This window comes from Symphalangus syndactylus, chromosome 13 (genome assembly GCF_028878055.3).
Source record: "Symphalangus syndactylus isolate Jambi chromosome 13, NHGRI_mSymSyn1-v2.1_pri, whole genome shotgun sequence".
Lineage (NCBI taxonomy): Eukaryota > Metazoa > Chordata > Mammalia > Primates > Hylobatidae > Symphalangus > Symphalangus syndactylus.
The window spans coordinates 96,361,369-96,388,073 of NC_072435.2; the positions used below are offsets into that span (position 1 = coordinate 96,361,369).

Sequence of the window (26,705 nt, forward strand, 5' to 3'; positions counted from 1 at the left end):
AGGAATGTACAAGAGGCCAGCCAGGCCTCTGACAGTAATCCATGATGGGCTTGTGGTGTTCCCAGGAATACTGTGCACATTTGTAGAACTTGGCCCGTTAACTGAATTATGTAACTCTTCTCGGCTTCTCCCTAAACATTGTGCAAAGCGTCTGGAGCTTTTCGTAGTCCATAAGAACAACATATTGGTAATTTAAGATGTTTACTTCTGATTCTGCTCCTCAAGGCTGAGGGGATAGATCTTTGAAGTCAGACATCCAGGTTTTTCTTTGTATGATACAGTTGCAGTTCGTACAACCTGCGAGTTGTGCCAAGGTATCAAATATTAGAAGCATAATATGCATATACTTGTTATCTGATCTTGGGACACTTCAGATAAATGGGATTTTTTTCAGATCTGTTAGGCTGACCTCAGCTCTTGAATGTTTATAACACGGAAGCAGCACTTTTCTGGAATGTCTCCAAGAGAATTGGAAAAATGGTGAGATGAATGTGGCTGTAAGGAAACAGGTTCTTATTCTCAGGAAAGAAGAACCAGCTTTCTCAAAGACCATCTTAATTAGAGCTTCCCTGGCACAACAAACAGAATTTAAAATGTTGTTTCTTCCACCTTTGTGGAGTTCCAGAAAATCTTTCCTATACAAACTAAGCGTTTAGTTGATAAATCTTACTCTTTAAGTTCTAAATTGTCTCAGTAAGACAGTTGCATTTTTTTCTTAACATTAATAGCACATTCATATTTTTCTCCTTAATCATGCCTTCTTCTTTTATTCTCATTCCTAAGTGGCAGAATTTTTATATGAGGAAATAAAAGATCTGAATTGCTACTTAATCTAAAATAATGGAAGTCCTCCCTCTGACCCATTCTGACTCTGTCAAAATTCTGATTCCCATCAAAACTAGATAGCTTTGTTCAATTAATGCAAGATTTATATTTTAAGCTTCAGAAGTATTCTCTACAGGCCTAGGGCTTCTTCTGTATAGATCTTTTCAATGTTATTTCCTGACTTATTCGTTAGAACTCAAAAAGCCTAATGCTTTTCCAAATAGTGCACATTAAAGTGATGGAAAATGTCCTGTTGTGTATCCTAAAGCATCACCTGTAGTGCAGTGTTCAGCTATCAGAATTTGAGCAGGATCATTCTGCCTGCTGTACAGTTGTGCTGCACAGTACAGTGTGGAGCATGCTGTGAAGAATGGACTGCTTTATGATTTTGTCTATATACAAGATAATTTTGTTAGAATTTTAAAAAAATTTTAACAGGTATTTATTTTAATGTGTACTGGAAAAAATAGCAGTTGGAAAAAGGGAATTATCACTATATGGCAAAACATCATAAAAACTTATCTAAGCATTTCCCCCCTCCCCACTTTCCCCCAAAAGTTCTTCTCTGGGCATCACTTTCCATATTTCTCCTTTCCTCCACAATCTTTAGACACTACAAACAGCTAGGTCTTCCCCTTTCTAGAACCTTCTTCACAAGTGACCTCTCCCGCTGCCTGGCTCCAGTCTTGCCCTGACTTTGCATAAGTGGTGCAATTTCTCTCTAATGCAGCCTCCCAGCTCTGCATTGCATCTTCATGGCCTTAGTCAGCTCAGCAAGAAAAGGGCCTTTGCAAGTTCTCTTATACAAAAATTAATTTTTCCCTGCCATAAATAATTAAAAGAAAATATCCCTTGGCTGAACAATAAACAAACCTTCATCCTTTATTCTCATAATAAGTGGCAGAATTTTTATATGAAGTATCTACATTGTGTTATTAAATTTAGAAACCATTGGAAGTACTTTTATTTAAATCAAGTTTTTTATAAACAGCTACAGCAGAAAGACAATTTTAATGGCGATTTCAGCTTCCTGGACTTAATTCAACCTTTTATAGGACATAAAATGAAGAACTTAGTTCAGGGTGGAAAAGAAGAAACACCCCAGGGACCCTTGTATATCTGAAACGTTTGACACTATGTACATTTTATGAATTATTAGTATCTTCTTAATTAGCTGTTGTCATGATGTCGAACAATTATGAAAAACATGTTTCACAGACAGAGGCCTATGTTTCTGAATAGACAAAGACAGGCTTTCTAGTTCAGTTTAACATCCTTATCTCTTTAACACTGAATGTCAAGAAACACAACTAGTATAATCTTTAATTCATGATAAAAGTGAGGACATAGTAAAGTTTAATCTTTCTTAAAACCTTTGCTCCAGGCTGGTTAGTCAACACATAAGTGCTTGCTTTGGTACCCTGGGTCTTTAATATTCTGCAATTCAACTTTCATAATAGCCCAGAGAAAGCAATTCACAACAAAGTTCCCAAACAAAATATCACTGAAGTCCAGGTGATTTACTTCTTAGTATCTATCCACTTAAAGTGATTCCCTTCTTAAAGGTAAGCTCATATTTACTAATTAACATTTTCTATTTCTGATTTTTTTCATTTTTAATTCTATGTCCATTATCGATCTTTGGGTACCTATTTTGAAATCATTGTCCTCAATAAGACATTTATCTTTTCTTTTGTATAACTAGTAAGAGGATGAGTTAACTTTGAATTATTTGGAATGTGTGAGTAGCAATTGTATTAACAGAGCACCCTCCTGCTTCAGAATCATGGGAAACATTGGGGAAGACCTTTATCATTACAGTCCTTACAAAACTAATATAATTAGGTAAATCATATCATCTTGATGATGGTTATTTCATTCAAGAAATATTTATTGCACACTCACTCTATGCCAGGCATTGCTTTAAGGACTAGGATCTCAGCACCAACAAATAAAACAGAAAAAAATTCCTGCTTTGTTGGAACTTAAACAAAAAATATGTACAACATATACAAATATCAGTAAGTGCTAAAGAGAAAAAAGTAAAGCAGGAAGTGTTGGGAGGGGCTTGCAATTTTATAAAAGTCAGCAAAATTGGGCCTCTCTTCCACAGAAAGAGAACAGCAAGTGCAAAGAGAACAGCTCCACAGGATGGAGCATGCCTGGTGTGTTCATGGAACAATGAGGATGCCAGTATGACTGGAGTTCACTGAGCAAGGTGAAGAATAGTGAGAAATTACACCAACAAGGCAGTGGAAGCCTTAGTGATCACTGGAGGATGTTAGCTTTTCTCTGAGAGACATAGGAAGCCACCGGAGAGATTTGAGCAGAAATATAAGATCTGTTTTCTGTTTTATTAAGGGCATTCGGGTTGCCTGGTAAGATTAGACTGTGAGGGGTGGAGGTGGCAAGGGCAGAAGCAGGGAGAATAATTAGGAGATTCATTGCAAGAATCCAGGAAAGAGATGATGGTAGCTTGGTCAAGCACATAGAAGACAGGAAGATGAGAAGAGTAGAAAGTAGCGCTGATGGGAATTGCAGACAGATTGAATGGGCAGTGTAAAAATGAAGAGTCACAGACTATTTGTCTGACACATGGTATTTATCTAAGCAGTTGGGAGAAGGCAGTTGCCACTTACAGGGATGTGGAAAAGAGTAGGTCAAATTGTAGACTTGTTAAGATTGAGATATCCCAATGAAGATGTTGGGTAAGATAGAAGAGTCCGGGATTCAAGGAGAGATCTGGGCTAGAGATATACATTTGAATGAGCTCTCCAAAGGAGTAACTGCAAATAAAATTGAGAAGAGGTCCAAGGATTGAGCCATGGGGAACACTAGTGTTACAATTTGGATGATAAAAAGGGGGCAGCAGAAGAGACTAAGAAGGAGTCACCAAGGAGCTAGAACGAAAATCTAGAGAGTGTGGTTCAGGAGAGATGGAGGAATCAACTGTGTGAAATGCTGCTGTTGGGGTGTGTATGATCAAGGCTGAAAGTTAATCATTGGATTTAGCAATATGGCAGGTTTGGGTGGTCTGGGCAAGAGAAGTTTCCGTGGGGAAGTCAGGGGTGAAAGCTTCATTAAAGTGTCTTCAAGAAAGAATGGGAAGAGAAAATACAGAGACAACAAATACAAATAGTTCTTTCAATATGTTTCACTGTAAAGGAATGGAGAGAAATAGAATGATAACTGGAGTATGAAGTTTGGTCAATAAAGAGTTATTTCTATTTTAGGTGGGACAAATAAATACATGTTTTCATGCTAATACAAACTATATATTTGAGATGGAAAATTGATGTTGGGGAAGAGTGAAGGAAGAATTTTTAAAGAAATGTCCTTGAAGCAATAAGAAAAGAATGACCACAAGTATCTCCCATTGCACGGACTCACCTATCTGCATCTGTGCCCATAAATGCCACCTTTCCCTAGTGCTAAGGGTGTCCTGTCCATACTCCTTGGTAAGACCAACCCTTCACTTTGCTTCCAAGACTGCATATCTTCTCAGTCCCACTCAAATACATTGCCTCCAAAAGAGATAAAATGTAGTACGCTTTAAAAACTGAAATGCACAAACAATACAATTTGTGGAAGTAGTTTGTTTCTGTTTGCACTCATCTCTCAGAAGGAGTGAAAAATCCAACTGCAGTAAACACACACACATGCGTGAGCACATGTGGGTGCACAGTCGAGGTTGAATATCTTGGATACTTCTCTGTAATATGATACAAATTACATTATCAATATTTTTATGCTCACATTTATTAATCACTTACTATTATAATTTCCATTTAACAGATGAGACCATTGGTAATTTGCCCCAGACAACATAAGTAGTAAGAGATAAAGCCAGTACTAAAACCTAAGCATTGCTCTTTGCCCTTATGTTGTGCTGATTTCTGGTATCTAAAGGTGAATTTCAGGGTTGAAGAAGTTAGGAGAGGCCGGGCATGGTGGCTCATGCCTGTATTCCCAGCACTTTAGGAGGCCAAGGCGGACGGATCACGAGGTCAGGAGATTGAGACCATCCTGGCTAACACGGTGAAACCCTGTCTCTACTAAAAAAAAAAAAAAGAAAAAATTAGCTGGGTGTGGTGACAGGCACCTGTAATCCCAGCTACTTGGGAGGCGGAGCCGAGATCGTCCACTGCACTGCAGCCTGGGCGACAGAGCAAGACTTTGTCTCAAAAAAAAAAAAAGGAGTTAGGAGATAGGCTAAGACAAATAGTGTTATGAAAAGGAAAAGGTAAAGGAACAAGGAAAATTTGGATGAATAATGAAGTTGGGTGCTGCCCAGACTGTGGTTCTTATGCACTTTGGCCTCTAGTAGCAATAGACTTGAATCTTGGTACATAACCACCTACAAGCTGAGTGGTCATGGGCAATTTATCGGATTTTTATGGATCTCTGTTTCCATTTTTAATCCTGAAGGAGATATCATTTATTGTAAATGATGAAGATTAAGTGGGCCTATACATGCAAAAATACATAGTAGTGCCAATCTTTGTTTTTCCTAATTTTTACTTTTAAATTTCATATTATTCTTTTACTTCCAGTGTATTTGTTCAGCTACCTTCTATTTATGGCAAGCGATATTTGTTTTCCGTTTATGACTGATATAAAAGCTTTTTGTAAAATGATTATTTAAAAAAGTGAGTTATTTAAAGAAATACACAAAATTAAGATATTGTAGATGATATTACAAATTTGACAAAAGTTGTAAAGGTGGCCCGAGAATGATAGCATTCTGTGTTACTTGGCTAGTCCTTATGGTGGACAGACTCTAAGGTCTGTGATGCCTCCTTCCTTTTCACACCTTCCCTTCCCCTTGAGTTCAGGTGGGACCTGTGGCTTATATTTAACCAACAGAATACAGCCTTTGCTATATAGAATATGACAAATTTAATGGGATGTCACTCCTGTGATTATCTTATGGTATATAAGATCTCATCTCAGCAGACTGGCGTTAGAGAGACCCTCTTTGCTGGCTTTGAATAAGTAAGCTACCATATTGTGAGACAGCCTATGAAGAGGGCCACGTAGCAAAGAAAGGTGGGGTGGCCTCTAGGAGCTGACATCCAGCAACAAGCAGGGATCTTAGTCCTACAACCACAAGGAGATGAATTCTGCCAATAACTGGGAATCCTGGAAGCAGGTCTTTCTTCAGTTGAGCCACTGATGAGACTACAGCCCCAGGCAAGACCTACATCATAGCCTGGTGAAACCCTAAAGCAGAGAACCCAGCTCAGCTGTGCCTGACTTCCACCCTCTAGAAACTGTGAGATAATTAATATGTGTAGTTGTAAGCCTCCAAGCCTATAGTAATTTATTATGCAGCAATAGATAATTAATACAGTGATTAAAAGTCTGGGCTCACACATTCTGAGTGTTCATTTGGTTCTATCATTACAAGCTGTGTGCCCTTGTAAAAGTTAACTTATCTGCAAAATGAGGCTAATAATGGGATTTATTTCATGGGTTGTTTTAATTAAATGAGATCATTTATATTGAGTGCTTATCTCTGTGCCTTTTACATGGTAAGCATTTAGTAAACTACATTATTATCATCATTACTGTTATCATAACAGCTAAATACAATGTATTAACACTTTTATTTTAGAATAGTTTTCAAGGTAAACTAAGAAAAATTTTCATACAGTTTACAAATTCTTTATAATGCAACCATTAGGAATAGCAACATCAGTGGGTCATATATTGTTACTGTGTATGCATTGATGAGATTTATGATTTAATGCTCTTGGAAGAACTCGGAATACATTTGGTAACAAGTTTAGCATGATCAAAGTTCAGACATTTATCTGCTTGGAGAGGATTTGGTTTTAGATTCATCTGGGTATAAAGTTATAGATCAATTCAGAGCTAAACAACAACAATAACAACAACAACAAAAACTGTATTTGATTGTCCGTCCCAGTGTTTCTTTACCCCCATTCAAAGGAAATCTTCACAAAGATTTCCCCATTTAAAGAGCTAATCTCATGCAGATGGCTTTCTGCCCTTGTAGGCTTCCTGCCCAAATTACCCTAATTTCATCCCCATTTATATACTGCAGCCACATCCAGCTTGTTGCTGTAGATGCTCTCTCAGCATCCAGCACTCCGAGGATACAAGAATGACAACATCCTCCCTTGCTTCACAGTGGAAAACATGATGATGAGTGTCTCAAATAAAAGAGTGTCAGGACTATGTGCACTACCCGGATTTCTGTCCTCTAGGGCTTTCTGGTCTGAAAAAAAAGAAAGAAAGAAAAAGAAAATCAGACTTTTCTCCACCCAATAATCTCCACTTTACTCCACGCAGTCTTCTTATATGTCACACACTTGTATTACCAAGGGTCTCAAGTTAAGGTGACAAGAAAGGAGAATTTAGGACAGTCATAAACAAAGAAGGAAGGAAGCAGATTTTCTTCTGAACCTCAGAGCCCTGGAGATTGCTTGAGTGTCTTTCAGGAGCTACCAATGTCAGTCCACACTTGTGGTGGCTTTTCTGTTAACTTGAGTCTTAGGCTGGATTTCCAAAGCATAAGCAGAACTTGAGGTGAGAATTCTTCCTCAAGTTGTTGATGGGTGGGGCAGTCTCAGGAGAAAGGGGAGTGAGAGGAGCAGAAGAGAACAGCTAAGCCAAAAGCATGGCCTCAGCTGGACACTACCTTCAGCCCGATCCCACAGGAGAACTCAGTAATCAGCAGGTGCAGCACAGAGCTGGTCTACTTTTCAGACACAGGTCCCCACATCAGTCAGTCATTGACTGAGGTCTGTGAAGGTGGTGAGAGGTAGGCACTGCCCATTTGGCTGAGGGTCATTCTGGGCACCATCAGCATACATTATCACTGATATTTTAGTAATAGAGATGCTGCCAAATCTGTGGTATTCAGACAGCCCTTTTTGAGATAACAGCAAACATGAAATTCATGGGGGTCCTTGACCAAGTGAAGAGAGAACAAGTACACATTGGAATTTCTTCTGTTTTAATTTGTCAAATTGTTCTTCTAATTTTAGGATGCTATTTCTAAAAGGTAAAGATTCCATGTTGCTAGTGTAATCACTTTGAGGGAAGACATACATGTGGCCAACAAGCATATTAAAAGCTCAATATCACTAATCATTAGAGAAATGTAAATTAAAACCACAATGAGATACCATCTCACACCAGTCAGAATGGCTATTATTAATACTAAAAAGGCAAAAAATAACAGATGTAGGCGAAGTCGTGGAGAAAAGGGAATGTTTAGACACTGCTGGTGGGAGTGTCAATTAATTCAATCATTGTGGAAAGCAGTGTGGAGATTCTTCAAAGAGCTAAAAACAGAACTACCATTCAATCCAGCAATCCCATTACCGTGTATTTACCCAAAGAAATATAAGTCATTCTACCATATAGACACATACACATATATGTTCACTGCAGCACTGTTCACAATAGCAAAGACATGTAATCCACCTAAATGCTCATCAATGGCAAGCTGGATAAAGAAAATGTGGTACTTACACATCATAGAATACTATGCAGCTATAAAAAAGAACAAGATCATGTTCTTTGTAGGGACATGGATAGAGCTGGAGGCCATTATCCTTAGCAAACTAATGCAGGAACAGAAAACCAAATACTGCATGTTTTTACTTATAAATGGGAGCTGAACGATGAGAACACATGGACACATGTCTCTTCTTTTTTGAGAGAGAGACTTTGTCTTACTGGTTTTTACATTCCAAAGACTTATTACGGTGCTTAGCTTGTGGAATCCTGAGTTTGCTACAAAAGATTGTGGATAGCTGATTTTTACAACTGAGTCTGTGTAACAAGTCAATTCATCTCCATGGTTTTTCAACATTGACCCTATTGACATTTAGGGCTGGATAATTCTTTGTTGTAGAGGGCTATTCTGTGCTTTACAGGATATTTGGCAGCATCTCTAGCCTTTACCCACTAGATGCCAGTAGCACCTCCTTCAAGTAATGACAACCAAATATATCTCCAAGCATTGCCACGTGTCCTGCTGTTGGGGGAGGGAGGAGTCATCCCTAGCTGAGAATCCCTGGGTTTGACCCTTGATCCAACATTATATGGTTTGTTGTAGTGTCCAGGGGGTAGCGCTTCCATTCTTTTATCCGTGTTCGACCAACTTATTTCAGCACTCTTAACATCAGACTCTTGAATCAGAAAAGAGGCCTATGTATTTGAGGGGAAGAATAGAGTATGTGAAGACTGGCTCTCAAGCCAGACAGCTAGGATTTAGATCTGCTTACTACTTCACTACTTACTAAGTGAATAACTGGGTAAAGCTTTTAATCTCTCTGTGCCTTAGTTTCTTTGTTTGTTAAGTGCCAGTTAATTCCTATCTCAAGGGCTATTATGAGGATAAAATGAGTTAATAAATTACAATATGCTTAGGAAAGAGTCTGGACATATTGACAGCTTTAATGCATGGCTGTTGTTGGTATTGATGGTATTGATAAGGAAGGGAGTGATTTCAACCACTGGTCATCCTGTTCCTGAAGCTCAAGCATTCAACCCTGTCACCTCTTGGACTGAGAGTCCTTGTGTGTCTAGGGAAAGCTGAAGGGACCTGGTAGAAGGCAAGAGATATAACGATAAGTCCCACCTCATCACCAGGACTCAGTCCACCTACCACTGCTCCATATCAGTCTATAGAATCAGGGCTGTATTCTTACTGGTTCATCTTGTTAGGGCAGTTTTATCAAATTGATGATGGTTTGAGAGAAGGTGCTCTCCCTCCTTTCCCTCCCTCCCTTAGTCTTACTCTAATTTCTGAGACCGATTTAAAGATCTACGGGCCTCGTTATCACCTCAACTGCTTTTGCTTATTTGGGTAGACAAAGTTTAATCAAAACATTTCTGTTACCAGGTCAAGATGACCAGTACAAAGTTATCTTGATTTACTCAAAGGATTATTCCAAATCAACATGTATTTCATATGACTCATGCATATTACTTCAGTCAAGACAGACCAACTTTAAGGGAAAAAAATACCCATTATACAAGGCACAGCTGAAAAACTAAAGTCATTTTATGAACTATTGTCATCCCACAAAAAGAAACTTGCTTAATCTAAAAGATTTTCTCAGCAGTCTAAATTTAACTTCTCTGATATAAAGCACGTTTTGCATTATCATCATTATGTGCCAAATGTGGGCATTGTATTATATTTATGAAAGGAACTGAAGTCCTTTCTTTGTGATATTTTTGCTCCTGCTGTTTTTGCTATGTTATGATAAATTGCTGAAAATTATGCAAAGTATATATCATGAATATGACACTAATTATTCATTAATGGCATGGAGAGATTTAAAAGCTTTGAAGCAGCCTGGAGAACTACAAATCCATTTACAATCTCCTGCTTGTAGCCCTTACAAGTGAAAAATTTGAAGAACATGAAGTGTAAGCTGAGTATTATTAATTTAACTTGACATACCTTAGTTGCAAAAGTGATGATGCAGCACTGCCTCTTGAGGCAAGGGCCCTGGCTTAGCTCACTTCCTATTGTGTCATAGGCATATTTTAAGAGCAGTCTGTAGTATCTAATAACTCCATTTCCAGATGAAGTAATTCATTCATTCATTCATCAAATGTCGGATGAATATCTACTACTATTGAAGGAAGGGAGGCATTAAATAAATATATCAGATGTAATAGGTATTGTGGAGAAATATACAGGAATACTGGGAAAGAGTCACTATTTCATTTCAGGAGTTCAAGAAAAATCTCTATGATAATGGGTGAACTAAGCACAAAGAGAAATTGGAATTTGCATTTCTAAATCAAACTCTCTAAAGCATTGCAGAATTTTCCCACTGCTGGGTTTCCTTTGTTTTGTGCACCCCTATGCAGGCTGACATGGGTGTAGGAAGAGTAAGTGGAGTAACTGAATGGTGGGGTATGGTAACAGGGGGAATAGCTGGATTTGGCTGTGGGATAGAGGTAGACTCTGGTGTTTGCATCTAAATGAACTCTTACAGGACACGGAACAGGGAAAAAAGTCAAGTGCATGAGCAGTGTTGGGATTTTGGAGAGGCCCGACCTGGTTGCAAACACCTCCCTAACTTGTCCTTTTCCATTAATCAGTTGAACTCTCATTCTGGGTGCTACCTCTTCACTTTTGCCTACCCAGAAACCCAAAGTTTCTTCTTTAAAATTCTTCCCTAGTACTTATAACTGCCTAGCCCCTCTTTCATTCGGGGTTGTGCAGGAAAGCCACTCTGTGTCCTCCAGGAATGAAGTGTTCAATAAAGAATTTTACAACACCGTAAGAGCGCTTAAAAGGTTGGGCGTGAAGGTCAGGGAATCCACCTCCCATCACTGCAGCCTGAAGCACCACAGCAGCAGGTCTCAGGTGCCGGCGTGGAAGCCACTGGGATCTCACTAATGCCTGACTGCAGCACGTGATTCTCAAAACTTACCTGGAGCTGCTTCAAACCTCAAATCTGCCTGTAACTACCTGCCTGAAAAACAGCCTCTCCTTTCCCACTTTCCATCTGAGCACCCATCATTGTACACTTTAACCCAGAACTTTATGGAGAAGGGGATTCTGGGAAACCAGAACCAGGTTCTGGTCCCAGCTTCTCAGCAATGCAGAGGACTCAGAAGGAGGTGCTAAGGTGACAACAAACAATATAGTGCAGCCACCAGCCCTCCTAACAGGTTGTCCCCTGTCCCTTCATTTGAGGCTGTGCTAGCCCCGTCTCTGTAATACCCAGATGGTTTAAAAGTTGTAAAGTCTGAAATCTAACACCTGCCTTTGAGACGGAGGAGCAGCTATTTCTGTTTTTTAACATGGGCATGGCTGAGTAAATCGCCCACAGTCAAGAGTTCCTCCCAGAAACCCACATCTTTGTTCTGATGCTAACGTTAGGCAACTGCCTTTTTTCAAAGCATAGCGGAATTCATTGAGACCCAATATTTAATTGGATAGTCAGCAGCAGCCACAAGCCTGCCTATGGAAATGTCCTTGTGTTTGTGATGCAACGGAGGGAAAAGAAACAAGGAAAGACAAGCTAAAAATTCCTTCCACCATAACTGCCCACAGAGGAATTAAAGAAGGTTCCCTTTGTCGCGTCCAGCCCCTGCAGTCATAGAGTGTCAATCCTCATGCACACATGTATTGAGCTTCTATTATGTCCCGGGCACTGTGCCAGGCACTGGAGAATAAAAAAATAAATGTTCTAGTTATCTATTGTTGCATAACAACTCCAAAACTTGTATGTTAAAATAATAGTCATTCTTTTTGCTTTCAAATCTGCAATTTTGCAGGACTTGGTAGGGACAGCTTCCGTGTGCTCCATGGGACATCAGTTGGAGCAGCACTACTAGTGTCTGGAGGACCCCCCTTTTAAGGTGGCTGACTCACATGGCTGGAGTGTTGGGGCTGGCTGTCAGCTGAAAGCTCAGCCAGGGTTGTGGGCTGTGGGCCTCTTCACAGGCTGCCTAGGCTTTCTCATGACATCGTGGCTGGGTTCTAGGAAAACAAGGTAAAAGTGAACTTTTATGACCTAGCCCTAGAAGCATTTATTCTGCTGTACTCCACTGGGAAAGGCAGAATGGAGGGGAAGGGACATAGATTCTACCTCTTGATGGAGAGTCATAAGGTTCTAGAAGATGTGTGGGATGAGCAGTAATGTTGGGGCCATCTTTGGAAAATACAAGCTGCCACGATATGCTCAGCGTATTTGAGGAGCTCACTAACTAGCAATGAAGGCAGATGTGAAACGGATAGAATACAGTTTGAAAAGTTCTATGGAAGCCCTGGGGAATTTCATACTCTGCAGAGATTTCAGGAAGGTTAAGAGAGGTGACCTGGGACTTAAAGGATGATTAGATATTCACCAAGTTGGAAAGTAGAAGGGCATGGCATTCCAGACGGGAAACAACATAAGCAATGGCATGATAGACTTTGGATTGAGGCCTCAGGTCTCCTCTGTATGCACCTCTGCTTCCCAGACAGAGTGTGAATCCCATGAGGACTGCACGGATTTCTCCCTAGTCCACAGTGCCTGGCTCATCATGTCATCTTGACTTTCACATTATATATGCTCACTTAGCAATTTCCCATGAACATAATTGACATCAGATACCATTGTTCTAGACCTTAATGACAGAGCTAGAAAGATGTGCATTTTATAGTAATTTTTTTCCAAAATGTTGCAACCAAATATCATTTAGCCTCTTTACAACCAAATCCATCACACTGTACTTATATTTAAATAAGAATCATCTGAATGCCAATTTCTTTCAGGCCAAGGATTTTACTAAACAAACTGTACCAGCCATTACCTGCAAACTTAGCCAAGATCATGATGGTCTTCCAAGAAGGTGGTGTTACTGCTCACTAGAGTACTTTGTTTTTCAGCTCCATTCTTCATTCTCTCTGTTTTCTACACATGTTGAAATTAAAAAGAGTTTTCTAGAAGACCAGGAGTAGAGCAGGCAGAAAAATGAAACTGTACTACACACGATTTTCCTTGACCTTAGCAGTCCAGCAGGCAGGAAAGAAAAGTACATGTGGTGAGACCTTGTGCCCATTAGAGTTTCAGAAGTGCATTATGTCGCCTCTTGGGGACTCTCTTCCTCCTCAGTCTGTAGGTTCCTTTCTTCAGCCAGAATATTCTTCTGGATTGTATAGCAGTAAATCACTTTGGCATTCATCTGAGGCTGCCTTGATTCAGTTTCTCAGACTCTAATGAGAATCTTTTGAAATCTAGTCTTTTATCAGTGACTCATGGATAACATCATATAGTTATAAAAGGGTAACCTGTTAGAGGCGTTCGCTGTTCGCTGTTGCTTCTGATTGTTCAAGGGGATCTCCCCCAACTGCAAGTATCTGTAGAAACTCCAGTCGAGTGAAAAACTGTTAATTTTGATTCCTTATGTCACATAATGTTTTACTTAGTTGACATAACACAGTTAAGCCATCAATTAAGTACTGAATTTTAGTTTGTCATTTCCTTTTTTTCTTTTGTCCCATTTGTACATAGCAAAGCTGTACCTTAATGTCTTTTTAAAATTAACTTCTTTTAGGGAAAGGGAGTTCTAAATAAACTCTTAAATACTTGGAACTGAAACTTTCTTTGAATGATGTCTTAGTTTATTTTGTGTTGCCACAACAGAATACCTGAGATGGGGTAATTTATGAAGAAAATATTATCGTTTAGTTCATGGTTGTGCAGGCTGGAAAGTACAGGAAGCACAGCACCAACACTTGCTCGGCTTCTGGTGAGGGCTTTTGTGCTTCATCACATCATGGCAGAAGGTCAAAGTGGAAGTAGACACATGCGAAGAGAGGCAAAACCTGGGAGGTGTCCTGGCTTCATAACAACCCACTTTTGTGGGACTAATCCATTCCTGCAGGAACAGATGCAGTCTCGCCAGAGTGAGACCAAGCACCAAGCCACCCACAAAGGCAGCACCCTCATGATCCAAACACCTCTCACAAAGCCCCACCTCTCCACACCACCACACTGGGGATGACATTTCAACATGAGTTTTGGTGGAGACAAGCAAACCATATCCAAACCATGGCCAGTGGGTTTAAATTGTCCAAAAATATCATTGGGGAGTATATTGACTATGATAATAAGCCTGCTGTTGAATTATCCCAACCATTTTTTTGTTTATTATTTTTATTTCTTCAGACAGAGTCTGCTCTGTTGCCCAGGCTGGAGTGCAGTGGCGCGATCTCAGCTCACTGCAAACTCCACCTCCGAGGTTCAGGTGATTCTCACGCCTCAGCCTCCTGAGTAGCTGGGATTACAGGCGTACACCACCAAGTCCGGCTACTTTCCTGTACTTTCCAGCCTGCAGAACCATGAACTAAATGATAATCTTTTCTTCATAAATTGCCCCATCTCAGATATTCTATTGTGGCAACACAAAATAAACTAAGACATAATTTTTGTATTTTTTTTATTTTTTTTAGTAGAGATGGGGTTTCACCATGTTGGCCAGGCTGGTCTCAAACCCCTGGCCTCAGGTGATCTGCCCACTTCAGCCTCCCAAAGTGATAGAATTACAGGTGTGAACCATCATGCCCAGCCACAACCATTTTTTTTTAATCATTATTTCATGTCCCTCATTACTTAGCTTTGATTCTATAGTTCATCATCGTGACCACTCACAAGCACTTGAATTCTCTTACTCCTTTATTCCTTTGACTTATTTGCCTGGCAAAGCCCCGACCTGGGTTAAACTGCATCTTGTTCGTGCCCACCCCTGAGTGATTTAACGTTGCTGGAAAAAACTTGCTGATTGGTTCACTTTACATCATGACCACAGTCTCACACAGGTACCAGAGAATGTTCAGTGAGCCTGGTACTTTTGCTTTCTTCCTCTCTATAAAAATTAAGTAACTTCCTTCCTCCCTCTCTTACCCTTTCTCTCTCTCTCTGCTTCTTTCTTTCATTGATTCAATTTTAAAATTTCAATCATTAAATAATCATATAGTGCCTAGCACAATTCAAGGCACTTGGGATACATCAGTGAACAAATCAGAGAGCCCCTACCCTTGTGAAACTCATATTCTAGTGAGGGAGACCGTGAACAATAAACATAATAAATAAGTAAATAATACAGTATGTTAGAAGTTGATAAATAGAGGGCCAGGTGCAGTGGCTCATGTTTGTAATCCCAGCACTTTGGGAGGCCAAGGTAGAAGGATTGCTTGAGTCCCAAGTTGAAGACTAGCCTGGACAACATGGTGAAACCTTGTCTCTACAAAAAATACAAAAAATTAGCCAAGTGTATTGGTGCATGCCTGTAGTCCCAGCTACTTGGGAGGCTGAGGCAAGAGGATTACTTGAGCCTGGGATATTGAGGCTGCAGTGAGCCGAGATTGCGCCGCTGCAATCCAGCCTGGGCAACAAGTGAGAACCTGTCTCAAAAAAAACAAACAAACAAAAAAGAAGGTGATAAATGATATGGCATAAGAAAAACCAGAGCAGAATGTGGGTATGAGAGCACTAAGGGTAAAAGGATAGTCATTTTAAATAGGGTGTTGGGTGGGGGCTCACTGAAGGTGATTTTGACCAAGATCTTGAATAGGCCGGGGAGTTGGCCCACTATTACTTCACACTTTCCTCTCTCTCCCCAATCAACCTTCTCACCTGTTTTCTCTGCACCCTCATCCCCCTCAACCCCCCTACACACACACACACACACAGTTCTGCTGATAACCTTGCCTATACTCTGACAGAAAATGCAAATGGTCAGACAGGATCTTCTGTGACTTCCCACCCTCAACCTTCCCTCCCACCACTCTGTGTGTGCTGTTGTGGGAGCCCTCCTATTATTCGCTGAATCCCCTCTCACCTCACCTTCTCAAGGACTTTGCTCCTGTAATTGTCTTCCTCTCTCTCTCCTGCATCATTTTTCCTCTCTACTCCGTTGTTACAAACATGCTCCCGTAACTCACAAGATGAAAAATCTCTTGACCCCTATACTCTCCTCTAATGACCACTCCGTTTCTCTTCTACACTTCACAGAAAACTTCTTGAAAGATTTGTCTAGTGTCCTGTCTCCATCTCCTCATCTACCATTCTGTTTTCAAACTTCTCAGTTTGAGAAGTGGTGGGCTCTCTCCCTCACCATTTCACAGAAACCCCTTTTATAAAGGTGGCCTGTGATCATATCCAGCAGTCATGCCATCTCTGTTATCTTACTGGCCTCACCAGCAGCTTTCCTCCACATGATGAGTCATTCCCTCCTTGAGAAAAACATGCTTCTCTTGGCTTTGGTGACATCTCATGCTTTCCTGGATTGCTTCCTTCTTCATTGGCTCTTTCTCAATCCCCTTTGCTCACCTTCTCTTCTGTTTGATCTTCAAATATTAGTCTTTTAAGACTTGATCCTGGGTCCCCTTTTCTTCTGTCTCCATCTTCCTATGATTTCGTCCAGTTCCATAGCTTTATATAGTGTCTGCCTGTCACTCGAGGCTTTGTCATCTCAGAGGCTTCAGGCAGCAGGGTTTACTTTTTGATCTCAGGATGGCAGAGGTGGAGGAGGAGGAATGCTCTTTGCAGTGACCAGGGACCCAGATAACAGAAGCTGCATCCAGACGCCTGCCTCTGGGGCAGGGAAAGGCAAATCACACACCAGACTTCAAGGCTCTGCTCACAGCTCAACTGCTAGAGCTCATCATATGGCTCCTGCCTACCCTAGTGGGCCAAGGAGCTCAGATTTCCCTGTGCCCGAAGGACAGAACCCATGCCAGGGCCACACTAGTGACCCCCACAGAAAATGTTTTCAAATGTACTTTATATATACATGTACATACATATTCACACACACACACACACACACACACACACCCTATAAAGTAGGTGAGGGTAGTTATATCAGCATTATACCAGTGAGGAAGCAATATGAGTTGAGGTAAATCTATCAGATTTCTCTGTTATTAGAAATCTTAGGAGCCCCATTTCTTGACAGTTTTGTATAACCTTTAGGTAAAAACACTTTATAGACTATACTGCTGTGTGCCTTGTAGCATCCTCTAATTTTGATCAGCATTTCACCAAGAGATAAATATAACAGACTTAGAAGGGCTGTCATAACCTTTCCCAAGTGCACATGTATACCTATATAACAAACCTGCACATTCTGCACATGTATCCTGGAACTTAAAGTAAAATAAAAAATAAAAATAAAAAGACAAATAGTAAAAAAAGAAAGTATTTCCAAAGTTAAATTGCTTCCTCACTAGCAGAAGACACCCAATTCTTCTGTCTTTTCTGGGTCTTGCTTATATCATGGCTGTTAATCTCTGCAGTGTACTAAGGGCATAGCAATTCATGGGTTACTGATTGGGTCATAGCTGTGAATGGTTGTCAGTGGGTTGATGTTTTGTGATAATAAAAAGTATACTGTGATGATAAAGTTGTCCCCAAGTTCAGTTTATCTCATATACCATCTAGAAAGAGTAGGGAAAACATTAGATGGTCTGTAAGAAGTGAAGGGACATTTGGAATTTTATAGATCAGAACTGACATTGCTTACTTCTAAGGAGAGATTTAGTACTGGGATTACCTACAAAGGGAGTATTCTCTCACCCAATGGATATTAGACCAACCTCTGTTCATACTAATCACATTATTTATAATTAGGGTCATCATTGCTTTGCTGAATTTTGAGTTCACTGAGATCTTGAACTATGTCTTAACCTTCTTTGTATCCTGAGGGTCCAGTTAGGGCCTAGGCACTAGGCAACATAGTGCACAGCAGTTAAATCATCTTTAGGTGTTTGCTGAATGATTTTATGAGTCATTGTGTTGTGAGGCAGATAAAACATTTGCTTTTCATAATAGATCTAAGAAGGTGATGGAAGAAGGTCATCTATATCAGTGTGTATTAATTAGCAGTATGTATCAGATATACTCCCACTTCCGGTGGTCTTGTGGATAGACGTGGCCATATGACTACTTCTGTTCAGTGGGCTGGGCACAGAAGTGATATGTATCCTTATGAGGCCCTCTGAGCTCTGCCTTCCCTCTGGCAGAGTGACCCATCAGCATGAACCACTAAATCACTACAATGAGCTGACCTGCAGTAGACATGTAGCATGAATAAGAAATAAACCTTTATCATGGCACTAGCCAATAGAAATAATGTAATTTAAAATATTCTGAGAGCCACATATAAAAGGTAAAAATAAACAAATGAATTTAATATAGTTTTATTTATCCAATAGATCTAAGATATCATTTAAACATATAATCAACATAGGAATTATTGAGATATTTTACATTCTTTTTTTGTATATATGCTAAGTCTTCAAAATCTGGTGTGTATTTTCCACAGTCAGCACATCTCAGTTTGAACTAGTTATATTTTAAGTGTTTAATGGCCCCATCAGCATGAACCACTAAATCACTACAATGAGCTGACCTGCAGTAGACATGTAGCATGAACAAGAAATAAACCTTTATCATGGCACTAGCCGATAGAAATAATGTAATTTAAAATACTGACAGTACAGCTCTGCTGTTTGAAGTCACTGATATTTGGGGGTTATTAGTTGCTGCAACGTAACTTAGCCCATCCTGACTGCTACACTAAACATTGATTTTCCTCAGATACCCTGATGAAGTAAGTTTTCCAGACTTGACGTGGGAATCACCAGGGTTGGTATGAAGTAACAAAGAGTATTTGCATCAGGGGATTCACTTTATGGCAACACAGAGAACCCCTAATGAAATGTGTGAAGATTTGTGCTCAGCCCCTCAGCACTGAACATCTCCTAATTGTGGCCTAGAGGAGAGTTTACTTTAGTTTCTCACAAATTTAGCCACATTGAAACCTCTGTGGTAAGAAGATTTTTTTTCTGCCTGATAGTAGTGTTTTAACAAGGCAATCAATAATGTGAGAAAGCTACTCGAAGTCTGGATCACAAGATGTTCATAAATTCATTTAGGAAGCATTCCTTCTAAATGACCGTGTGCTCAGTAACATGCTGGGTGCTGGGGATACAACTGTGGAGAAGTGTACAGTCTCACAGAGACAGCAATGAAATCTATAATGAGAGCATTCATTAGTTAGAATATGACCTGCATTAGTTTTATATCACGGCTGAAGAGATTACTTCAAACTTCGAGGCTTCAAGCAACCTATGTTTATGCTCCCACAGTCTCTGTGGGTCAGGAGTCTGGGTACAGCTCAACTGTGCCCTTTAATCAGGATCCCTCCAAGGCCACCCCAGGGTGTCCACCAGGTTGCATTCTTTTCTGGAGCTCAAGGTCCTCTCACATAGTTGTTGGCAGGATTTAGTTTTCCTTGTGGTTGTAGGTCTGAGGTCTTCATTTTCTTGTTGGCCTTCAGCCAGATATGGTTCTCAGCTTCTAGAGACCGCTCAGAGACCCTCACACAACACAGTGGCTTATTTCTTCAAAGCGAGCAGGAGAATCTCTCTGACCTCTAGGCTCTCTTTTAAGGACTCATCTAGTGCATTCAGGCCAATCCACGCTGCAATGGAAGGAGCCCAGCCATGAGGCTGTTGCAGTATTCAAGAAGACAGATGATGGTTGCTTAAAGAGGGTGGTGTCAGTAGAGATAGAGAGAAGTGGATAGATTAGAGAGAAGTTTAAAAGGTAGAATCAATAAGACTTGGTGATTTGTTGGCTGTGACATAAGGCAAAAAGAAGTTAAAGATGGCTCCTAGACTTAAACCACTAAGAGGATGGTTGTGCCATTTCCTGGTCTGGGGACACTGAGAAGAACAGCAGTTTTGCCAGTGAAGCAGATCCATTGTAGACATTAATGTGTCTGATCTGCGTGAGACACGAGGTACTAGGTGCCACATTGACCATTGGCTACACTGATCTGGAGCTCAGAAGAGAGGTGTGGGCCAAAGATATGAGTCTTGGAGATATCAGCTAATAGGTGACATCTAAAGCCATTAGGAGGGATGAGATCATCCAGGGAGGACAGGTAGAATGAGCATAGAGCCTGGATGAAGTCCTTAGGGACCTCCATTTAAAGGTCTACTAAGGGGGAGGAGGTGGCAATTTCACACACACCTATTTCTTGTTGCTGTTACTAATGTCACCTTCAGGGAATGAATATTGTAATTATTTAGGAACACATAGTACTTCAAGAGGCTTCTCTCCACCAGGGCACTGTGTGTGTGTGTTTGTGTCTGTGTGTGTGTGTGTCTGTGTGTGTGTATGTGTTGCAGAGAGGAAATTGCATCTGAATCAGCTGAAGAGCATTTGTAAACTACACTCACAAATTCCGGTGTGTCCCTAAGGGAAAAGAATAACAGATGCAAAAAATTTCTTTTTAGAGACACATGCCCTCATTTTTTAGAGAAAACTGGAGCTCATAAAAGTACAAGTCATTGCCCAGTGCTACACAGCTGGTTAGATGATAGCCCCACTGAGAGGAGTTGAAGTTGCCTGGCAATTACTTTGAGCACTTTAACCCTTGAGGAATGTACATTTATCCATCAGTTTCACAGGCTAGATTCCAGACACATCAAGGAATTCTAGCATCAGCTATTGGAGGGTTACCCAAATGTCCACCATGCATTCAGTACCTGTGGGTGAAAGAAGGAAATTCTCACTTATTGAACCAGTACTATACAACCATGACAGCTTCAGAACGATGCTGCAAGGCAGGTATTATTTTCTTCATTTTACAAATGAAGAAACTGAGGCTTATGAATTGAGTAATGTGCCCACGGATGGCAGAACTAGGCTTGAAATTTGCTCTTACTACTGGCCTTACACTAATTTTAGGATGTTAGAGCCAACTGTATGCATTGTACATTGACTGTAATATATATTTAAGCGTTTCTTCAAAAAATAAAATTACAGTGGAATTGAGTTCATGAGCAAATATATTTGTGTGAGCCTCTCAGCTTTCTTCTTGTGAAACAGTAGTTCTGAAGCCAGACTGCATTGGTGAGAACCAGGCTCCATTCCTTACTTGAGTAAACTTAGCCAAGGTACCAGACTTCTTTGTGCTTTAGTTCCTCATTTGCAATAAATTAGAATAATAATAATACCTGCTTCATAGGGTTGCTATGAAAATCGAATGATTTAATGTATGCAAAAGCTTTAAGACTAAAACACCACCTAACGTGTAGTGGCACTATGTAGCTGGTCCCGTCTTTAGCATTACTATTCATTTGCATTCACTATGATTTTTTTAGTCCAAGAGGCTTATTTGAGTTTCCAATTCAAGAAATTAATATCTCCTCCTAGCCCCAGAATTTTAGAGTTTTGCTTTGTTCTCTTAACAATATAGTTATGAGAAAGTGATGCCCGAGTAGTTACCTAAGGGGATACAGAGCAGATGCAAGTGGCTAACCTGATTTGATCCTTCATGCTCAGTAAATTGAAACGTCAAGCATATTTATGCCTCAGGGCCTTTGTCTTCTACTCTTCTCACTGTCTGGAATGCTCTCTCCCTGTGTAATAGAACAGCCTCCCTGAGTACTTTCTTCAGGTCTCTGTTCAAATGTAACCTTATCAAAAGGCTTGTCCACACTACTCTCTAAAATAGCATCTCCTTCCCACCATTACTTTCTATTTTCTTACTCTTTATTTTTCTTCAAAGCACATCATCAGAAGTATTACACGTCTATTTATTGAGGGTCTGTCTCCCCATTAGAGCTTGAGTTTCTCAGGAGCGGGGATTTGGTCTGTGTTCACAGCTGTGTTCCTAGCACCTAGGACAGGCCCTGGAACATCATAGGCCATCAGTAAAGATTTGCAGAATAGATGAGTGGATGTGTGAGTGAATGCTAAGTTACAATTCACACAATGGGATTCATGGCTATCTGCAAAGACCACCATGATTTACAGGTGCATTGTCACCTACACAACTTTGGGACAAACTGGACGGCTCCAGCCCCTCACTGCAGGTAAGAGTACTACCATCTGTCCAGTTCCCCAGGCCAAATAACCTCTGCATCATTCTAGGCACTGGATTTTTTTTTCACCCTCCTGATTTGTTCAGTCCCAAGTTCTTTCAAACCTACCTCCACTAGATCTCAAGTCCGTCTATTTCTCCTTTCCTTCTGGTTCTAGCCACCATCTTGTCTCACCTGGCTACTAGAATAACTTTCTTATTGAACTTTCCACTCCTATGCTTCCTCTGGACCATTCTCTACAAAACATGCAGCACACACTTTTGGAAACGAGTGATCCCTGCCTGTAACTCATTAGTGGCTTCCTATTGGCCTTAGAAAACAAATCCAAACTTCTTACCACATTGTACCTGGCCTGGCATGGTCATTCCCAGCCCTCTTCTCTAATCCTATCTTAGGTAACTCTCTCCACCTCACACTTTACAATGTTCAATCACCCCAGCCTTTCAGTTCCCAGAACAACCTCTGGGCCTTTGTTCTTGCTGTTTCTTCTGCTTGGAATGCTTCTCACTTGACTCTTCCCATGCCTAACACCATCTCATCTTTCAGATTTCAGGTTAAATGTCACCTAATCACAGATCAACTGGCAAATCTTAATCAGGTGCCTCCAGTTCTTCTCTCCCATAGAACTATATTCTTTAACTTTTTAAATACTTTTCATAATTTTAAATCATGCTTATTTGTTGTTTGATGTCTGTCCCCCACTCTAGATTGTAAATTCTATCTACTGTGGTATATCCAGCACCTAGAAGAGTCCCTGACACAGAGTAGCCACTTAATGAACATTTTTGGGTGTTGTTGAATGAATGTCATAGAGGAACCTGCAGGAAACCCTGAAGATACTGAGGGACAAAAGACAGGATTTGGGTGCTTGGATCTCAGGATGTCTGGTGGTTGAGGCTTGTAATCAAAGACTGATAAATCCTTCCAAAATACTGGTTTCTTATTTATTACCTTCTCAGGTTACAATTTGAGTGAGTAGGAATGCTATATGGTGTGGCCCCTCTTGGAGATAATAAGCATATTTTTAGATTTACTATGAGCATCTTAATGGCATTATGCCATTTAATACAATTCAATAAGATATGTATTGCTGTCATTTCCTATTTTACATTTGAACAAACTGAGGCACAGAGAAGTTAAATAGCTTGTTCAAGATCACAGGGCTGGTAAGAGGTAGATAAATGAATATAAATATGTGAAGTCCAACCTCACAGTCCGATTTGCTAACCTTTGAGGCACAGATGCCCACATGGCATTGTACCTATGCTCCCATGGTGGCCTCTACCAGCCCTTTAAATATCATGTTTATCCTAGACACACTTACTTTGTATCTCCGGCCCAGACTTCTACCCTGAGCTCCAGACTCATTTGTCTAACTACCCACAAGACATCTTCTCCTGGATGTCAAACTTAACTTTTCCAAAACTGAGTTTATGATCTACCTCTGTACCCCCATCTTCCATGGCCAAACCTGGTCTGCCTCTATTTCCTCTTCTCAGTAAATGGCATCAGGAATCCATGAGATGTGGAGATGTGTGTGTGTGTGTATATACAGTATACACTGTATACTGTATGCATATATACAGTATGCGCTGTATACTGTATGCGTATATACAGTATGCGCTGTATACTGTATGCGTATATACAGTATACACTGTATGCGTATATACAGTATACACTGTATACTGTATGCGTATATACAGTGTGTATATACAATGTGTGTATATACAGTGTGTATATATATAGTGTATGTGTGTGTATACAGTATACACACACGTATATATATATACACACACATATATGTGTACATATATATGCATACACACTCCTTTGAGAGATGGACTGCTTGGATTAGATAGTGGCATGGCATTTCTCCTGCCTTACTGTTGCAAGGACCATGACTGTTACATACCAAGGCACGGACCAAAATTTAGTACATAGAAGGTTTTCAGTATGTTCTTGATGAACAAAAGAAAAAAAATAATTTTTTTGTGTAAATCTTATCTCTTTTTACTCCAGGTAATTTCCCATGATACTCGTTAATTTTCTCAGTCATTTATCTAAGAATATTTTTCCAAACTTCTCTAAGTGGTAATTTTTCTCTCCCCAAGGTTTTATTCCCAGGAATTTGTATTGCAGTGTATTAATGAAACAACTCTATGTTTCATAAAAATCACTTTCATTTCTTTTCACTTTGATTCTTGTGCACTTGGATTTATGTGGCAAGGAATACTTAATAATAAGGAAAGACCTATCTAGAAACAGCAGTGTTTCTAGATAGCAGTAGAGAAAAGAATGATTTATGGGCCATATAATTAGCAATCATCTGTTTCTCATTTATTTCTCAGGGCTGAAGTTCAGAAGGCATTCAGTAACAAGCAGTAGGTAATGCCTTCTCAGTTCTTCCTTGAAAAACTGAATATAAACAATAAGCCCCATACACTGTATTTTCCCTTAAGTATGTAAAGAGGACACACACACAGAGAGAGAGAGAGAGGACTCATAGATGTTCATCGCCATTCAAGAGAATTCAGGTAGTATTTTTTCTCAAGATAATCAAAAAATCCTTTAATAGCCCCAAATAAAATCTCAGTTCATTAGTAACTTAATTTTGCTTTACATGAAGGAAAGCCTCTTTATTTTTGTTGCTTTGTTTTCTAAAATATGAAATTCTTTTAAGATGAATCTGTATAAACTGATAAAGCAACAATTCAGAGTCTATGTATCTTAAATGCATTTGCAAAGCCATGGATTTATTTAAACTTCAGAAGTTATCAGGTATAATTCAAAAGGAAGTTAAGAGGTGAGGGTATGGAATCAGCTCTGTCTGGGGTAAACATTCAGTTTGGCTATGGGTGAGCCACTTGTCACCTCTCTTTCTCCTCCTCTCAGAAACTGAAGTCACAAGATTCATATGGGAATAAGATGGGGTAACATGTGAATGTGCTTTGACAATTGCAAAGCATGAAAAATAAATAAATAAATAAATTGAGGTTGTTATTGTTATTATTTAAATAATAAGTGATTTTCATCAGGCTGAATAAATCAAAACAGCTATCCTTTTATGCAGAAAATGGTTGAGATCCCACATCAGAGTTTTAGTTGATTCAGTATGTGTTCAGATAATGAACTTAGCTTTTCTACATATAGAAATGTGGTATTTAAATTGTTCTCTGAGTGGAATATTTTAATATATTTTTAATGTTTACATACATTTATGAAAAGTCTTCAAATGATTATTTTCCCACTAGATTGTTTATTTTCTGCAAAACCTAGCAATTACAGTAAATCTATGGAGAGAGTATGCTCTAAGCACTATATTCTGCTCTAAATCATTTGTTTAATTCAGTGAATCTATCACATTTCCATATAGTGTCTTCTGTGTTGTACAATTTTACTCTTTCTCTCATAGGAAGATGAGTGAATATAGAACCTTATAGGAAAGCTAAGTGAATTTAACGAAATCCCATTATCGTGATTAAAATTTCCAACTTAGGAAGCCACAAAGCCTTCCCAGATATGAAATATACCTTCATATAAAGAAAAAGAACTATTTTTAGGAAATATAGTCTTTCTTCTGCTTTATAACTTGGAAAACTGTACTATGTACTGAAAAGCAAGCGGCAATCTTTTCTAAAATCCAACAAATGCTCAGCCGAAAAGCTGTGAGACCATTTCAGATCCCCAAGGCATCGTTGCATCCACAGGCATGAAATGGGGCGGGACTGACAGTGTGTGTGTGATGTTTCTGTATGTTCCATATGGGCATCGCAGCCTGTGAGCTCATTCACATACCCGACTACTTAGCTCTGATCTAAGCAGCTGTGCCGGGAGGACTGACCATAATAGGTTACTGAACAGAAGAAAACAGTTTTTATAGAGACAAAGCATTGGCCATCAAATTTTCAGTTGTTACTGGTTTGTCCACTCCCTGGACAGGCACCTCATTTGCAGTAACCTGCAGTGTTCATTCTAAGAGTCATTTCATTGGCAGTCACTTCCTGCTTCACAGGAATCCAATATTCACCTGGGCCAGGTCTAACTGCCCACATTTCGCTTATCATATTCATGGATTGGACAAACATTGGGCATGTGGTCCCTCTGTGCCAAGCACTGTGCTAGGCCCAAAAGATCCAACTACGAATAACATAAATATTCCTTGTTCTCAGGAGGGTTATACTCAGGGCACTACTTGTCCCAAGCCAGAAGACAAAACCTCATTTCAGCCTGAACTGCCAGAAAGTTAGGCTTTTCAGACCAATATTGGAGAGTGCCTCCCACTACTGATGGGCCCTGGCTTTCCTACCCTTGGGAAATTCAGCATCACACCAGTCTCTGAGAACACTGCAGTTGATGCCAGTTTGATTTTCATAATATCTTGCTGAGTTGATTTACATATAGTATTTATAACCCTTGAATGTTTATAATTCAGGTCAAAAAGACTCCGAATTAAAGTATGATAAGTGAATTACGACTTTACATC

General features: G+C 39.9%; 1 protein-coding gene across 4 annotated transcripts in view; it reads left to right on the plus strand.

The window, feature by feature from the left end:
* Window positions 1-26,705, plus strand: part of ANO4 (anoctamin 4) — a 394,030-nt gene that overhangs the window by 204,216 nt on the left and 163,109 nt on the right. The window lies entirely within an intron of this gene.